General features: G+C 47.5%; 1 protein-coding gene across 1 annotated transcript in view; it reads left to right on the forward strand.

The window, feature by feature from the left end:
• Positions 1 to 2,517: 2,517 nt before the first annotated feature.
• Larp1 (La ribonucleoprotein domain family, member 1) overlaps positions 2,518 to 18,360 on the forward strand; it is an 88,617-nt gene continuing 72,774 nt past the window's right edge. Inside the window, exon 1 of the mRNA XM_017314797.2 lies at positions 2,518 to 2,572. The gene's annotated coding sequence lies outside the window, so the exon portion shown is untranslated. The remainder of the gene's footprint in view (positions 2,573 to 18,360) is intronic.

The following is an 18,360-nucleotide window of genomic DNA, read 5'->3' on the forward strand; positions in this document are numbered from 1 at the left end:
GCCCAACTTGGTGAAGGAATCCAACAACCCCCCCCCCCAACCCCCGACCCCAAGAGTTTCTCTGTATTGTCCTGGCTGTCCCAGACCAGTCTGGCTTCAGACTTGAGATACGCAGGCCTCTGCCTCTCAAGCGCTGGCATTAAAGGTGTGCACCAGTAGCGCCTGGCTAAAGGCAAACAGACCTCTGAAAGCAAAAGTAGGAAGAGCTTAGAATGCACCAGTGCTGACCTTGTGACCCACCTCCCCCCCTCCTCTACCCTCCTCTTCCCTCCTCTCCTCTCCTTTCCCCAGGATCTTACTATATAGTCTTGGCTGGCCCAAACTCTACTTCCCAAGTGCTAAAATTAAAGATGTAAGCTACGGAGCAGGTTTATGACTTGACCAGTACACAATCCCCTGCCCATTCTCCACCCCCTACCCCCTTTCCTTTTGTTTGCGTTTTGAGAGATATCGCTATGTAGGCCTAACTGTTCTGAAATTCTCTAAAGTAGACCAGACTGGCCTAGAATTCAGAGATAGGACTGCCTCTGCCTCTCAAATGCTAGGATGAAAGGCGTGCGCCACCACGCTGGGCTCAGCCTCCCTTGGTTAATACATAGGGAAAGGATTCTGAGAGGTGACTGGATTTGTACAGGGCTCCCTCCTTCCCTTCTTCATCTTTGTGCTAGGGAGAGACCCTGAAGCCCAGAGCTCACTTAAACCACCAGCCCAGAGCCCCAGTTATATGGCCACAGCTTCACACCCCTCCCACTCACCACACAAACCGCCAGGGACCAGGTACAGAGATCCATTGGTAGTGTGCTTGACCAGCAATAGAGAAGCCCTGAAGTGAGTTGCAAGGCCTCACAGTCAGTGAGGGGATGTGGTTTGTATCAGAAGACCAAGACAGGGGGATCAGGTCGATATCCATATTCTGCCATATACCGTTTGCCTTCCTCCTTAGTGTCCTGGAAAAGGCCCCTTGCCTCCTACCACTGTGTTTTGACTTCACTGTATTTGTGTATTTATTTGTCTGTCAGAGGTGCGTGCATATTTGGGAGGTGTGCATGTCCGAGTGCAGGGCTCTAGGCTAGCCTCAGGAGCTCCTCAGCCAGCCACTGCTCCGGCTTGCGGATAGAAGCAGGTCTAAAACTGGATCTGGAGCTTGCTGGTTGAGCTGAGCTGACTGGCCAGCAAGTCCCCAGGATCAGACAGTCTCTGTGCCCCTGGGCTGGGTTAGACACATGTGCCATGGCATGTAGATTTTTATGCCCGTTCTGGGGTTCTGACCTCAGGTCCTCGTGTTTGTGTAGCAAGCATAGGTGTGCATGTGTGTGTGTGTGTGTGTGTGTGATTGTGGGGGACATGTTTTATGTTTTTGTGTGTGTTTGTGAGGTGAGATATGTTTGTATGTGGTGTGTGGGCAGGGTGTTTGTGTTTGTATGGAGGTAGGTGTTTGTGTGTCTGTATGTGGTGTTCGGGCATCACTTGTGTGCGTGGAATAAGGAGTTTGTGTGTTTGTGTGTATGGTGTGTGTATTTGAGCCAGAGTCATGCTCTGTGTAGCCCAGGCTGCCTAGGAACTCATTTGTGGTATTCCCCCAGCTTCCAAGTGCTGAGACTATAGGTACATGCTACATGAAAATAATATAAATTTACATTCCCCTTTTGGAGGATGAGTGGAGATCAAATCCAAAGCTTTGTATGTTATTGGGCAAATGTTCTATCACTGAGCTACCTGCCCAGCTTTTTGTTTGTTTTCATAAGGGGGTCTTATTTGGTCAAATCTAGCCTTAAACTCATTATATAAGGAAGAAGCCTTTAATCCCAGCACTTGGGAGGCAGAGGCAGGCAGATTTAGGAGTTCAAGGCCAGCCTGATCTACAGAATGAGTTCCAGGACAGCTAAGGCTCTACAGAGAAACCCTGTCTCGAAAAGAAACAAAAACAAAAAAAACAAAAACAAAAACAAAAAAAAAATACAAAAAAAAGGGAAGAAGACCTTGAGGAAGGCGACCTTGGGTTTCTGACCATCTTGCCTTCACCTCCTCAGTGCTGGAATTACAGAAACAGATGACCATGCCCGACCGTGTGGCCTTTTGCCAGTTCCTTACCACAGGTCGTTCCCTTGTGGGGTTAGGAGGTGAGGAAGGAATGCTGTGGGGAGGGCAGAGTCTGTTGTTTACTCCCTGGAGCTCAGGCTCTGCCCGGAGCCTGGCATCTCTCACCTGCTCAGGTGAAGAGCTGGAGGAGCCCCGTCAGCCAATGAGCTGAGGCAGCTCTCTTAAAGGCAACCCGGCAGCTGGCAGCGAACACAGTGTGCCAGCTGGTGTGCACCAGCTATGCCAGGGGGGGTACCTGTGGGATCCAGGACTCACACACTGTGACTCCATCTTAACCCTAGGGCCCAGTCACTCCTGAAGGCAGCTCCCACTCCACCCCAGAGCTGGTTTCCCAGGAGGCTCTCAGGCCGAGACCTGGCTACGTCCCAGGAAGGAAAAGCTGAGTGGCTTTGGCAGCTGCCCCAGGGAAGGAGTCCACAGGTGACGTGGTGGAGAAGCCATTTCCCTGACCTGACCCACTTCAGCAGCCCTGGTGAGTCCAGACCCCTAGGCCTTGTGAGCCTCAGGACCACAGGGTTTGGTGAGATGACCCTTGTCTCTGGGGAGAAAGCCAGAGTGCTGCCTCTAGCTGCTGAGGGCCTTGAGTCAGCACTCCAGCTCTCTGAGCCTCCATTCCCCAACCTGGGAAAGCAGTCCAGGTTCCCCTTCGCAGTTCTCTGTTGCACCTTGTTTTGAACATCTCCCCTGACAGCTTGCACTTCTCACATAACGAGCTGTTGCTTGACTTTTCACGGCAATTGCCGCCAGCCCTCCAGGAGTAGCCTGTATGTGATTTCTGGCCAGTGGGACTCCACCACTGAGCTAATGCAAGCTTAGCCAAAAGTAAAGAGATGTGGCGTTTTTTAGTTTGTCTACGAGCTCTTATCAAGAGTCAATATTTGATTTGTACTTGACCTTGTGAAATTAGGGAAAGAGCACTGTGAAGAGATTTCAGAATGGGGGCCGTGGACAGGAAGCCCCAGATGCAGGGCATACAGGGTTGATAGCACATGATGATGTCCCCGATACGGGTGGGGTTCAGGGCCATCCTAGGGAGGTGGGAGGCTGGGTCTGAAAGCCTCTTGTATGGGTGTAAAACGGTCCCTGGGGCTCCACATCCGGTTCAGCCAATCTCTGCACAGGGAGCCCCAATGGATGATGTGAGGTCTCCCTCTAACCTATGCTGAAGTGTGGCTCCGAGTCAAGTGGGACAGGTGATGGTCCTCATCGTGTTGCTAGTCGGGGTCTCAAAGCGCCCCCAGAGTGTGGACTGGGGATTTCAGGACAGGGTTGCATTTCTACTCCTGCATCCCCTGGTTCTGTGACCTCAGACAAGCTGCCTAAACGCTGAGTCTCAGCTTTCCAGCTGCATATGGGAACTGTAACTGGGCGGTGCGTTTTCACCAGGATTATTCTTAGAGATAGATAAAACAGTATATTACACGAAAGGTCAAACTGCAGGAACTTAAAGATAAAAATGCATTTTAGGGACCAGGCACATGCCTTTAGTCCCAGCGAAAGCAAGCAGATCTCTGTGAGTTCAAAGCCAGCTTGATCTCTATAGTGAGACCAGGCCAGCCAGGGCTACACAGTGAAACGCCCGTCTCAAACAAACAAACAAAACAAAAAAAAAGGGGGGTTGGAGATTTAGCTCAGTAAGGCCCTGGGTTCGGTCTTAAGTTCGGGGGGGGGGGGGAAGGAAACATAGCAAGGTAGAAGCTGGAGAGAGAGTTCAGCAGTCACTCCATGCTGCTCCAAAGGCCCTAGGTTCAGTTCTGAGCACCCGTGTCAGATGGTTCACAGCCACCTGTGTCACCAGCTCCAGGGAATCCAGTGTCCTTTTCTAGCCTCTTAGGGCACCTGAATTCATGTGCACACACAGACACAGACACACACACAACTGAAAATAAAATAAGTCATTAAAAAGCAGCAAGACACTTAGAAGGGGGAAATAGATGATTAAACAATATAAAACTGGCAAAATTTTATCATTATTTAAACATTAAAATATGTTTCTGTGCCGGGTGGTGGTGGTGGTGCATGTCTTTAATCCCAGCACTTGAGAGGCAGAGGCAGGTCGATTTCTGAGTTCGAGGCCAGCCTGGTCTACAAAGTGAGTTCCAGGACAGCCAGGGCTATACAGAAAAACCCGGCCTTGAAAAACCAAAAAAAAAAAAAAAAAAAAAAGTTTCTACAAAAGCTAAAAAAAAAAAAAAAAAAGCAAAGAATCAATGAAATTAGATAAAAACCATGTTATAAAATACGGCCTTTGTAATACAGCAAAAATGGTGTTTGCTTGTTTGGAGACAGGCTCTTGCTATGTAGCTTTGTAATTATAAATATTATCTATAATTAATAATAATTGTGTTGGAAATGCATGCCTGTGATCCCAGTACATGGGATACAGAGGCAGAAGGTTCAGGAGTCCAAGGTCAGCCTGGGGCCCCCTCTTGAGCTGCCTATTCCTTCTCCCCACCTCTCCTCCCCACCCTTCCCCCTGGGTCTCAAGGTGTGTGACTTCCTAAGCTCTGGCGCTGGACTGAGTGAAAGCTAGGGCAGTTTCCAGACACAGGGGGGCTTCACCAATACACAGGAGCACATGAACTTCTACTGGAACATTCTCTGGCCCCTGAAGAGTCATGCTAGCCAGTCCCCTGCTCCAGGGCAGACCTATCTTCTAAGCAACACTGCTAAGTTGCACCCTAGGGAAGGCCTTCAAAGAGCTTTCCTTGGTAACCACAGCCTTGGCATCTCAATAATTCTCCCAATGGGGTGCAGAGCTCTGTTGTGTGGTATAAGTGCGAGTGTGTGTGTGTGTGTGTGTGTGTGTGTGTGTGTGTGTGAATGTTTGAGTGCAGTAAATATTGGGGTTAGAGTTCCAGGTGCATTGAGCAACCAAAACTTGAAAAATCTTGGTATAGTCTATACATAAAGCTCTGGGTTCATTCCCTACTGCAGAATAAACTGGATGTTGGCACACCCATAGTCCCAGCACTGGGGAGGTAGGAGCAGGGGAATGGGAAGTTCAAGTCATTTTCAACTATGTAGAGGGTTGAGTTTGAAGTGCTGTGGGGACTAGGGCTCCTCCCTCTGGGACACTGGGAGGCACTCTTTAGGCTTGGCTGGGTTAGCTGGCACCTGCTGGGCTAACCATTGTATACAGTGTGGAACTCAGAATGGTACCAGTTCATTATGTTGTAACACTAAGGCTCAAGGAGTGGCCCAAGATATAGTTGCTTCCATTTACAGCCAAACTTTCTTTGTTTGGAGACAGGCTCTTGCTATGTAGACCACTGGCAACATCAAGTTTGTAATGGTCCCCCTGTTTCTTACTCCTGAGAGCCCAGATTCTAGGTGTGTACCACCATGCCTTGTGCATTTAAAAAAAATTTTTAATTAATGAGAAAAAAATTGAAAGCCAAATGTGGTGCACACACACCTTTAATTCCAGCACTTGGGAGACTGAGGCAGGGGGAATCTGAGTTTGAGGCAGGGAGATCTCTGAGTCTGAGGCTAGCCTGGTCTACAGAGTGAGTTCCAGAACAGCCAGGGCTACAAGGAGAAACCCTGACTCAGAAAAAAATAACAATAGAAGTTTTCTCAAACAAACAAATAAACAAAAACAATGGAAAGGAAGAAAAGAAGACAAGCTGGGGAGGTGGCTCAGAATGTAAAGCTGCCTGCTGCCAAGCCTGCGGACAGACTGAGTTTGATTCCCCAGGAACCATGAAGTAGACAGAGAACTAACTCCCGCAAGCCGACCTCCAAACTCTACAGTTTGTGCCTTGGTCTGCTCTGGCATGCATGCACACAAAAATGAAATAAAATAGTGGAAAGGAAGGAAAAGGCGACTTTGCCCATGTTTTAACTGGCTACTTAGGGCTTCTTATTGTTGCTGGTGGTGGTGGGAGTGGTGGTATTTTCTTTCTTTCTTTCTTTCTTTCTTTCTTTCTTTCTTTCTTTCTTTCTTTCTTTCTTTCTTTCTCTCTCTCTCTCTCTCTCTCTCTCTCTCTCTCTCTCTCTCTCTCTCTCTCTCTCTCTCCCTCCCTTCCTTCCTTCCTTCCTTGTTTGTTTGTTTGTTTAATTTTATTTTGGTTTTCTGAGACAGGGTTTCCCTGGCTGTCCTGGAACTCACTCTGTAGACCAGCCTGACCTTGAACTCAGAGATCTGCCTGCCTCTGCCTCCCGAGTGCTGGGATTAAAGGCGTGCGCCACCATGCCCGGCTGGCAATATTTTAAAATGAGGCTGTTCTGTCACAAAGAAAACATAGATTCTGAGTTATTTTTGTTTTGTTAATTTTTAAAGTTTTCATACAAAAAAAAGCAATGGACTTCTGAGGAGAAGAGATGCTGCGGCGTTTAAGAGCACGCAAGCACTGGCTGTTCCTCCAGAGGGCCCAGGTTCAATTCTCAACACCCACATAACAGCTCACAGCAATCACTAACTCAGTTCCAGGAGATCAAGCACCCTTGATCTGCTTCATTGCATGTAGACATATATACAGGCAAAACGGTCATAAGCATAAAATAAAATTAAATAAGCTTCCTTTCTTGTGTGTGTATGTGTCTGTCTGTCTGTCTGCTTTCCAGTGCTGGGATTAAAGGTGCGTGCCACCACTGCCTAGCTGCTATTTTAAATAGAGCAAGTGATCTCTAGCCTACCGCGAGCTCCACTACTCTCTGCTGCCCCAGCTCACATTCTCATGTGATGTACCATCTGCTTGGGTCTTTCTCATGTAAGGGGACCCTCAGTCCACTTTCTCCTCAGGCTTCTCTCCACCTCAGGTCTGTGGCTACCCAGCTGCTGCATGGCACTCTGCACCTCATTTGTCCTCTAGAGCTCCTGACATAGTGCTGACTGGATGGGCTGGCGGTAATGTCAGCTGGGTGATGCTGCCTCTGGCCTCAGCTCTGACCTGGGCTGGCTGCCCTCTGAAATAACTCTCTAGGGATGCCTTTGAGGCCACTGCATGCCAATGCTAAGATAGTATTCATGTTCTGTTGTCTTTGCTGTGCTGCCTGCCTCATGGTCCTTGTGGTGTGGGTCTTCTGGGGAAGGGAAGGGTCCTATGGAACACTGATTCCCATCTCTTTGACCAGGGAGGCTGGCTTCCACCTGCCTCCTTCCATCTCCACTACACCACCCAAAAAGGGCTCTCGCACCATTCACATCCTGGGCCCCAACTCTCACCTGAGTTTGCTATAGGACACACACACACACACACACACCAGTGATAACCATCTATATTGTTCTTCACATCTGTCAATTATTGTGTTTGGGTTCTAGGATGTGGTCTCTTTTTTTAAAATATTTTATTTTATTTTATTTTGGTTTTTCGAGACAGGGTTTCTCTGTATAGCCCTGGCTGTCCTGGAACTTACTTTGTAAACCAGTCTGGCCTCGAACTCAGAAATCCGCTTGCCTCTGCCTCCCGAGTGCTGGGATTAAAGGCGTGCACCACCACGCCCGGCCTTTATTTTATTTTTATTTTATGTGCATTGGTGTTTTGCCTGCACATATGTTTGGATGAGGGTGTTGGTTTAAAATTTTATTTATTATTATTACTGTATGTTTGGTGAATGGGGTACACATGTGAATTGGCATACACATGCCAGAGGACAACTTGCAAGAGTCACTTTACCCCTCCCACCTTTATTTCAGGGGTCGAACACAGAGCATCAGACTTGGCAGCAATCACCTTGCTTGCTGCGCCCTCTCACCATCCTCTGAGATCAGATCTGCTGAGATCCACAGTGTCAGAAATGGAAATGTGGGTGGAACCTAAGATTTAGATTATCTAAGAATAACACGTCGTTTCCACTGACCTTTCTTTCTTTCTTTCTTTCTTTCTTTTTTTTTTTTTTTTTTTTTTTTTTTTTTTTTGGTTTTTCGAGACAGGGTTTCTCTGTATAGCCTTGGCTGTCCTGGAACTCATTTTGTAGACCAGGCTGGCCTCGATCTCAGAAATTCACCTGCATCTGCCTCCCGAGTGCTGGGATTGAAGGCGTGCGCCACCACACTCGGCGTTTTCCACTGTCCTTTCTTAAAACAAAACAAAACTTTAAAGATGCTTACCTATGTGTCTGTGCCTATGTGATTATATGGCCTATGTCCCTGCATGCACGTGCATGTGTCCTCTTTCACTCTCTACCTGTTCCTTTAGGGAAGACTTCCTCCCTGCCCTTGGGGCCTTTGTTCTATCAGCTAGACTGGAAGCCTGCACACTAAGCATTCCTCCTGTCTCCTCCCTGTTAGGTACTGGAGTCCCAGGCATGCACAGAATATCTGCCTTGTTATAAAGGTGCTGGGATCTGAACTCTGGCCCCCATGATTGTATAACAATCTAACTGCTGAGACATCTCTCAAGCCTTCCATTTGCCATTTCTGATAGGTTAGTCAGTAGTGTTTAAAAAAAAAAAGACTTCCAAAGCTTCCGATGAGTGTGGACTGATCAGGCACTGAGATCTATTAGTGATGTCTACTGCAGATATAGCTAGGAAGGACAACAGTGTGTATGCTAAAAATGTGTCTTAAAATCCATCTGCTATCTCACTAGACACATTGGAAATTGGCTTGAGAAGGGGAAAGAACTTGTCTGAAGTCCAGTGGCAAGCTAGGCAGAGTAGACCCAGAGGCAGGACTATGTCTGACCTTGAAGCCATCCTTCCTCCTACTACAGTGACTTAGAGAAGAAAATTAAGATTGAGAAGATGCTGGAAGCCAGCCTGGGCCCCAGGAGCCCTGGGAAGCCTGGCTGAGGTAGAGCGAGGAATCCAGCTCGGTGCCACCAGACTGAGATCTGCCAGCCGGGTGTGTCGGTCGGCTTCTGCTCCACTTCTCGGAATCCCTTTGCTCCTGTCCCAATTTCCTGAGTCATTTTCTTTGGCCTGAGAGTGCACACTGGAGCAGAGGGGCCTCAGGGGATCCAAGCCCTAAATACCCTCTTTTGGCTGCCTTCATCTGGTTCCCCAGCTCCTCTTTTTAGGAAGAGAAGTCCCAAGACAGAAGTTCTTAACTCTACCAATGCAATAGACACTTCTGGCAAGCTGATGAAGTCTATTCACCCTCTTTCCAGCATGGTTTTGTTTGTTTATTTGTTTGTTTTTGGAGACAGGGTTTCTTGTGTAGACTCTGTAGACCAGGCTGGCCTTGAACTCAGAAATCCACCTGCCTCTGCCTCCCAAGTGCTGGGGTCAAAGGTATTGCCACCACTACCTGGCTTCAGCAAGTTTTTAAAACAAAATAAAACAGGCTTTGTGACCCAGGCTCATGATTCAAACACTTTGGATGCAGGAGCAGGGTCAAGGCCACTTTATACCAAGTGGGACCCTGTCTCAAAACAAACAAGATAAACCCCTTTCCTGGCCCCGTGCTCCCCATTCATAGGACATAAAACAAAGGAGCAAAGTGGGTTGCTCTGCTTCCAATTGGTGGCCAGACTGGTCCAGGAAGAGAGTGTAAGCGTCAGGGAGCACAACTTCCTCACACCCCAGCCTGTGTCCACGTCAGCAAAACAGTCCGTCACAGTCAAGTTCACGGGCAAGAGTCAGTGAGCTGAGATTTAAACTCATGTTTCTGAGTCTGCCCCAAGCTTCTTATCTGCAAAACAGATGGTAACACTCATCTGCTGAGGTGACGTAAAGAAAAGATGCTGTCACTACCATCCCATCAAATGTCTGACCTATAGCTGTGTCAGCCACTCAGCCTGCCAGCCAGAGAGCTCCCAGATACCTCCCCTTTGCTGTTATCGTTACTAAGTCATCGGACCAGCTACATCTCTGACAGCATCCCCCCACACACACACCTTTTAAAGTAGTATTTGTCTATTTATTTATTATGGGCACACATGTGCCATGGTGTGTGTTGTGAAATCAGAGCACAATTTGCAGGAGCCAGTTAGCTCCTTGCACCATGTGGGTCTTAGGATTGAATTTAGGTCATTAGGTCAGCCTGCATTGCTCTGCCTCTAGTCTTCCTAAATGCTCTTCCCAGCATTTCTGCTTCCTTGTGCACAGATATGTGCCTGACTGAGCTGTGGACACTTTTCTTTTGTCTTGTCTTCTGTGCCTTCTCCATTACCCAGGACAGTAATGCGACTCCAGGGAGCTAGGAGCAGAGGGATGGTTCCAGAATATTCCCCACCAGAAGGCATTAGGATGAATTTAAGAGATTTTTGGCTGGGAAGGGAGGGGTCAGAGGTGAATCTGCCCATTGAGGCAGATAGAGTCTTTGTTGATTGGTTGGTTTTGAGACTGAGTCTCAGCGTACATTCCTCAGGCTAGCTGGCAGTACTATTAGTAGCTGACGATGCCCTTGAACTCCTGACCCTCTTGTTATACACCACAAGACCCAGGTTATGATGTGCTGGGGACAGAACCAGGGCTTTGCAAGTGTCCAGCAAATCCTCTGTCAACTGAGCTGCATCCCCGGGCCCTCTTTCTTGTTTTCTTTTTGTTTTTGTTTTCAGCTGATGCTTCTGCCTCCACCTTCCAAATACTGGGGTTGCAGGGCTGCAGGGTTACTCACAGAGCGAGCTGGAATCCCTTGTAGAGCTGGGGGAGAGCCTTTCACTCTCCGTGCTGTTTGGAATCGGGTCAGGAGGCACAGAGGGCGGCCAAGTAGCGCAGGAGTCATCATCGAACCTCTGATTCCTAGAATGTCCGAGTTGGCCTCTCAGAGCTGCCTTGAGGTAGAAGTTTCTGAGAGGAGAGCGGTGCCTGGAGCTGGAGAGTGACTTGCCTAAGGCCATAGGTGAAGCAGAGGCCGTCTGGTCTAGAACTGACATTTCCTTCTGGACTCCTACCAGGAAGCTGACAGTGGATCCAGGACTGACTGATCCACAGAGGGTTCATGCAATGAGGCTGGACAGTGAATTCCGAGTCTCACCAGGGATGGTCAGAACCTTAACCTTAGGGTCGAGCTAGGGGACAATGATAGGTCATAAGTCTGCTGGGATATAGTTTCGTCCCAAGAAGATGACCTGGGAATCTGGAGAGTCACTGGAGGCTAAGCCTCACTATGGAAAGTCTCTTCCAGGACTCACGACATCCGAACAATAGTCACCATGAAGAGGAAGGTTGGAAGTTGGGCATGTTTGCCCATACCCAAATCCCAACATTTAGTCAGCAAAAGCAGGAAGATCACAAGGTCAAGGCCAGCATTGGCTTGTTTCTAAAGCAAATAACAATAGGATTGAAGCCAGGCAGTGGTGGTGCACGCCTTTAAACCCAGCACTTGAGAGGCAGAGGCAGGAGGATTTCTGAGTTCGAGACCAGCCTGGTCTATAGAGTGGGTTCCAGGACAGCCAGGGCTACACAGAGAAAACCTGTCTCGAAAGCCAAAAACAAAACCATAAACAACAAAAAACAAACAAACAAAAAAAAAGGATTGAAGAGGTCAGCAAAATGGTTTAGTGGGTAAAGGCATTTGCTGGAAGCTACATGTTGAGAGAACCAATTCTTGCAAGTTGTCCCTCTGACCTCCACATGTATTGAAGAACTCATACATACAAAATAAATAGAAATGTAATCTAAGTGTAGGACTGGGGAGGCAGTTGGTAGAGTGTATGCCCAGAATACATGAAGTTGTGGGTTTGATCCCCAGCGCTGCATAAAATGGCTATGGTGTCTGAGTAACTCCAAGATTCGGGAAGATCAGGAGTTCAAGGTCAGACCAGGCAATCTAAAAGAATGAACGTCAAAAATAAGCATGATTTGGGACCTCGAGGGAAGACTCAGTCAGTAAGGATGTTTGCAGCTGGAGCTGATAACCTGAGCTCCATCCTCAGGTCCTGCAAAGTGGAGAGAGAGGACTGACACCTACGAGCGGACAGCTACACAGGCACAGGCACCGTGGCATTTACTGTCTGCTTTCCCAGGTGGCATGGGTTCAGTTCCCAGCACCCACCTGGTGGCTCAAGGGGATTGGATGCCCTCTTCTGATCACCAAGGGCATCAGGCATGTATGTGGTACACATACATTCAGGCAAACACTCATACACATTAAATAAAATTTAAAATCTAAAGAAGTTTTTTTTTCTTTTTTTTGTTTTTGTTTGTTTGTTTGTTTGTTTGTTTGTTTGTTTGTTTTTCGAGACAGGGTTTCTCTATGTAGCCCTGGCTGTCCTGGAACTCACTTTGTAGACCAGGCTGGCCTCTAACTCAGAAATCCACCTGCCTCTGCCTCCCCAGTGCTAAAGAAGTTTTTATAAAAAGATTTAGACGCACTGAGTATGGTGACTCACTCCTATAATCTTAGCGCTGGAAGTTCGAGGCCAGCCTGGGCTACACTGGAACACCCTGTCTTGGAAGGAAAAAAAAAAGATTTTTTAGATGCAAGCCCAAAGCTAGATTTCTCTGGAATCTGGGCTAAACACCTTGACTCCATGGACTTGACTGGAGGCCATCAGGAGAAGGAGATTTGATGTTCAGAAAAGCCCCTTGGAGTCACTACTGCCCAGTCTCCCTCCACCCTGACTATAGCAAGGCCTTCAGCAGGAGAGATGCAGGCAGGACAACCCTAAGAGGATTCCTAAACAGCACTACCCCAACTACCCCACACCTGCCCTCCAGCTCTGAGACTGTTAGCGACTCTGGAGCTGGTATTTTGTGTTGCTTTTTTTTAGACTGGATGTCCTGTAGCCCAGACTAGCTTTGAAGAGTTCTGATACCGCTGCCTTTTACACTGGCCAAGGTCTCTTGAGCCATTCCTGAAGGGAACATGAATCCTTTTCAGAATTACATGGTAATGAGATCTCACTTCAGGCTGTGGGAGGTGCAGGGAGTGAACGTTGTAAGGACTTTGTTTACCATGTTAATCCTCCCATAGCAGTAACTCCTACATGCAATTCAGTTCCTTTGCCAAGCACTTTATACACACTGCCTTCGTTTCTACCCAGCAGCTGTATCTGGAATAGCTTCTCGCATTTCCCTTCCACCACGGGAGGGATCTGCAGCTTTTGGCGGTTACAGTCAGTGTCAGACAGACTTTGTCAACTCAGATGGGCCAGAGGCTGGAGCCTGTGCTTTTTGTTTGTTCAGTTGGTTTGTTGTTGTTGTTGTTGTTGATTGAGACGAGGTTTCTTTGTCCTGGACCAACCTGGCGTTGAACTAGCAGAGATCCACCTATCTCTGCCTCCCGAGTGCTGGGATTAAAGGCGTGCACCTCCACCCAGCGGTCTGTTTGTTTTGAGATAGGGCCTCACTGTGTAAACCTAGGCTGGCCTGGAATTTGTTGAGTAGGCTGGGCTGGCTTCCAACTCGCAGAGATGCACTTTTCCTGTCTCTTTAGTACAGATACTAAAGGCACGTGTTAACGTGCTCAGCCGACACAGGGTTTGAACAGCTTAAGAAGCTGAAAAGGACCAGAAAATCGTGGTCTTCCAGCCTTCACCTCTCATCTCATGCTGGGATAACAGGCCTGCACCATCACACCCAGTCAGACCACCAGTTTCTTAGTGGGTCTGCTGAGGGGGCTTTCGGCAGTCTTCTCTGGGTCCCTTATCTAGAGTTAGTGAAGAACTTCCTTCTGTCTACAACTGCAGATAAGAGTGAAAGAAGTTTACAAAGTATCAACTTTTGAAGACCTTTAGATAGAAAGCAGGCAGACAGGCAGCTTCCCCCCAACTGAGAGCACAAAATAGAGGCCAGCCCAGCAAGCCCTTTCAGTTTCCGGAAGGTTTCAGAGGACTACAAAAGAGATCAAGGATGGAGGCTCAGGTCTGTAATTCCAGCTCAAGAGAGGTGGAGGCACAGGTTGGAGGCCAGCCTATCCGTAATTCCAGTTCCAGGGAATCCAGTACCCTATTCTGGTCCTCCTGGACACCAGGCAAACATGTGGTCCACATGCATACAAGCACCCATACTCATAAAATTAAATTTTAAAGTTGGAACTAAAAAAGAAAAAGAGCCCCACATGATAACTACCAAAACAAACAAGCCAAAAATAGTGCTAAAGATTACGTTGCATTAAAGACCTGAAAATCAGTAGGCAGAACCTCATGTGCGCATGCTCCTACATTCCCAGTACTTGGAGAGAGAGGCAGGGTGGGAAGCAGGAATATCAGGAGCTCAGACCAACCTCAGCTACAACTTAGTGAGTGATAGGCCAGGCCGGGCTATGTGAGGCCCTGTCTCAAAAGAGAGAGGGAGAAAATAGAAACGCTAGATGGCTCAGGGGTTAAGAGCACTGGCTGCAGCTGGGAAGTGGTGCAAATACCTTTAATCCCAGCACTCAGGAGGCAGAAGCAGGATCTCTGAGTTTGAGACCAGGCCTGGTCTACAGAGCAAGTTCCAGATTCAGTAGGCACCAAGTTTAATTCCCAGCACCCAGAAGAGAGTTCACACCCGTCTGTCTGTGACTCTAGTGCCAAGGGATCCTACACCCTCACATAGACATGCATTCAGCTAAAATACCTATGCACATAGAAATAAATTACTTACAATAAATAAAAGAGCAGGTGTTATTATTGCACACCGTCAGTTCCAGCACTCAGGCGGCAGAGACAGGCAGATCTCTGTGCCTTCTAAGCCCAGCCTGGTCTACAGAGTGAGTTCCAGGACAGCCATTGCTGCACAGAGAAACCTTGTCTCAAAAACAAAGAAATTACCAAAAAAAAAAAAAAAAAAAAAAAAAAAAAAAGGCGGGGGTGGGGGGAGGGGGAGATCAGAGGCTCAGCTATTAGGAGCATGGGCTGCTATTGCCCAAGATTGCAGTCCAACCCCAGCATCTACACACATGTCTGCAACTCCACTTCTCAGGATCCAATGTCCTTCTCTTGCCTCTTCTGGAAGTAGGCAGACTCTGGACTGCAGCACAAATAATACCGAAAAGAGTAATAGGGAAGCCAGGCAGGGGCTTCACCTGGAGCCCCAACGCTCAGGAGCCACAAGCTACCAGCAGGGCTACATTGCAAGACCCTGCCTCAAAAATAAAACAAAATACAAACCTAAAAGTCAAGGGAACATGGAAAAGAAATCTAAATGTATCTCATTGAACCCACAGGGAGGATGAATGGAGATTCAACTAAACAAAGAGGAAAAAGAGGAAGGAACAAACAATGTGTTTGAGGGTTTTGTTTGTTTGTTTTTGTTTTGTTTGTTTTTCCAGACTGGGCTTTTCTGTGTAGCCCTGGCTGTCCTGGAACTCACTCTGTAGACCAGGCTGGCCTTGGAACTCAGACATTCACCTGCCTCTGCCTCCCAAGTGCAGGGATTAAAGGCGTGCGCCACCAAGCCCGGCTGTGTGAGAGTTTTTTGAGGTACATATCCCAGTTTGGCCTTGAACTCATACTCCTTCTGCTTCAGTACCTGGTGATCATCTCCCACGCCCAGCTAGAGGCAATATTTGATGATGGTTAATCATTAAGAATCACTCTAAATCCCAAATAGGATAAATAAAAAGGAAAGTAAGCAAGGTCCTCAGTGTGCTGAAACACAGAGGCGGAGGGAAAAACCTCCAAGGCTGAGGTCGGTAGGGACAGTAAGAACTTCTGGGAAATAAAGGAAACCAGGAGGCAGTGGGAGGATAATGAGCCCCCGGTTCAACAGTTCTCAGGCTGGGATACTGTAGACTCGCTGGAGAAGGAGACAATGGACTAGATTTTCACATCCTGCTCCATCCACGCACTTGGACTTTGTGGCTCTGGACCTGAATCAAGATCATGTTGCAAAAGCATTCTGCTGCTACAATAAAGGAAGGGCTCCAGCAGACAAGGGGCGGATGTATCTTTCTTCTCTGTGGATTCTGGTTGGCCCGGTAGCTTATGCTGAACAACAGATCCTAGTTAAAGTGATGTTACGGTGTTTTACTTTGTAACAGTTGCTGGCTACTGTCTGAAACCCAGCCAGGCCTCTCTTGAATTTGTGATCCTCCTGTCTCAGCCTCCTGAGTGCTGAAATTTCAGGTGTGATCCGCCAAGCCCAGCTGAAAGTGGGTTTCTTTGTTTTTTACGTCTGAGCTTGGGCTTCAGGCCATCTTGTATTTTCATGGTTCTTGTGGTGGTTTCAATGACACGTCACTTGTAGTTTCAGATTTTTGAGTTCTTGGTCCCAGGTGGGTGGTGCTATTTGGGTAGGAGGTATGGTCTTGCTGGAGGAAGTTGTCACTGGGGGCGGGCTTTGAGAGGAGCCCTCAGCTGATGCTGCAGCAGCTTCCTGCCTGCTGCTGTGCTTCTTTTCCATGATGGAGATGGACTTAGAAGTCGATCCCTCGGGACCCATGAGCCCAAATAAAACCCGTCTTCTTCCATAAGGTGCCTTGGTCATGGTGATTTATCATAGCAACAGAAAAGTAACTAACACAGTCCTCTTTAGGAACCCAGTTTCCAGGTAACCAAGTTGGGCCTATTCTGCTGGAAATGTGGGGAAAGGCCCTGCAGAGGGTCATCACAAAACACTAGACATTCAGACCCATCTCTCTGGGTTTGACTTGGAGAGTGCTAGCACGTAATTCTTTAAGTAAGGAAAGTCTGACATAAAGAAATATCTGGACATGGTGGTACGTGTTTGTGATTCCAGCACTTACTTAGAGGGTCAGAGGTTCAAGGTCCTACTTGTAGCATAGTGAATTAGAGGCTAGCCTGGGCTACATAATGTTTTGTCTCAACAACAAATAGGTCTGTTTAGATGCCTCAGCACATCTTCAAAAGGGCTTGCCACAAAGCCTGACAACGTGAATTCAATCCCTGGATCCTATGTGGTGTATGGAAAGAATCCATTCTTTTTTTTTCTTCTTCTTCTTTTTTTTTTTAATTATGTATTTTCTTCAATTACATTTCCAATGCTATCCCAAAAGTCCCCCCTCCCTCCCCCCCCCACTCCCCTACCCACCCATTCCCATTTTTTGGCCCTGGCGTTCCCCTGTACTGGGGCATATAAAGTTTGCAAGTCCAATGGGCCTCTCTTTCCAGTGATGGCCGACTAGGCCATCTTTTGATACATATGCAGCTAGAGTCAAGAGCTCCAGGGTACTGGTTAGTTCATAATGTTGTTCCACCGATAGGGTTGCAGATCTCTTTAGCTCCTTGGATACTTTCTCTAGCTCCTCCATTGGGGGCCCTGTGATCCATCCAATAGTTGACTGTGAGCATCCACTTCTGTGTTTGCTAGGCTCCGGCCTAGTCTCACAAGGGACAGCTATATCACCATCCTTGCAACAAAGGCTTGCTAGTGTATGCAATGAAGAATCCATTCTTGCAAGTTGTCCTGTGACCCTCAAATGGATGTTGTGGCACACAAATACATCTCAAACAAACAAATAATTGTAATTTTAAAAAAATGTAAAATGGACTGGAGAGATGGTTTAGGGGTTAACTAAACTTTTAACTACAGCTCCCAGGATGCCTCTGGTTTCCACGGACACGATCATTCTCACACACACATATCCACACATATCCACAGGCTTAAAAATAGAAATAACTTTTTAAAACAATAAGCAAAAAGACATCAATTACAGCACGGTTGAAACAATGAAGAGTTGGCCAACACCAAGTCAAGAGAATCTTGAAGAACACAGGAACTTCAGCTACCACCCATAGTGCTGACATAGAATCTGCTCAAGGAGTCAGACCCCAGAGCTGGGATCTTGATCCTTCTGAATAGCTCCTGCCTGTGCTTCCCTTAAGGGGCAGAGGGGCTGCCATGGCACCCTGCCGGGCCAGTGGAACATGGAAGAAAGCATCTTTTGGAAGTTGCTACAACTGTGCCCATTAGGTGCCAGGGAAATGACTTGGCTAAGACACAGCTACACCACCCCACTTTGGAGGGACTCATGGGAAAATGGCCATGTGGTTGGCCAGCTGCTACTGGTCACAGTGCCTTGCAAGGCTGATACTAGAAAAGGCACCTGTTCAGGAGGGCATGGGTATAGGAGAGCCTTCACACAGCTAGATGGTCTAACCAGGAAGCCTCTTTTATTGTTAAAACTTGTGTTCACGTGTACCTCTCTGGGAACGTGTGCGTATTTCTCTTGGCTATTCCCAGTAGCAGAGTTACTGGGCTATGGGTCATTGATTGTCATGATATATTAAGATCTTTTAAAAAATTAAAAATATAAAGCTGGGGATGGTGGTGCATTGTGTAAAAGAATAATAGTTTTTAAAAAATCAACAGCATATGTCTGTTCTTGGAATGAAAGATACCAGATGAAGCTGGGCGGTGGTGGCACACGCCTTTGATTCCAGCATTCAGGAGGTAGAGGCAGGTAAATATCCATGAGTTTGAGGCCAGCCTGGTTTAAAACATGAGTTCCAGGACAGCTAGGTATACATAGCAAAACTCTGT

This window comes from Mus musculus, chromosome 11 (genome assembly GCF_000001635.26).
Source record: "Mus musculus strain C57BL/6J chromosome 11, GRCm38.p6 C57BL/6J".
NCBI lineage: Eukaryota > Metazoa > Chordata > Mammalia > Rodentia > Muridae > Mus > Mus musculus.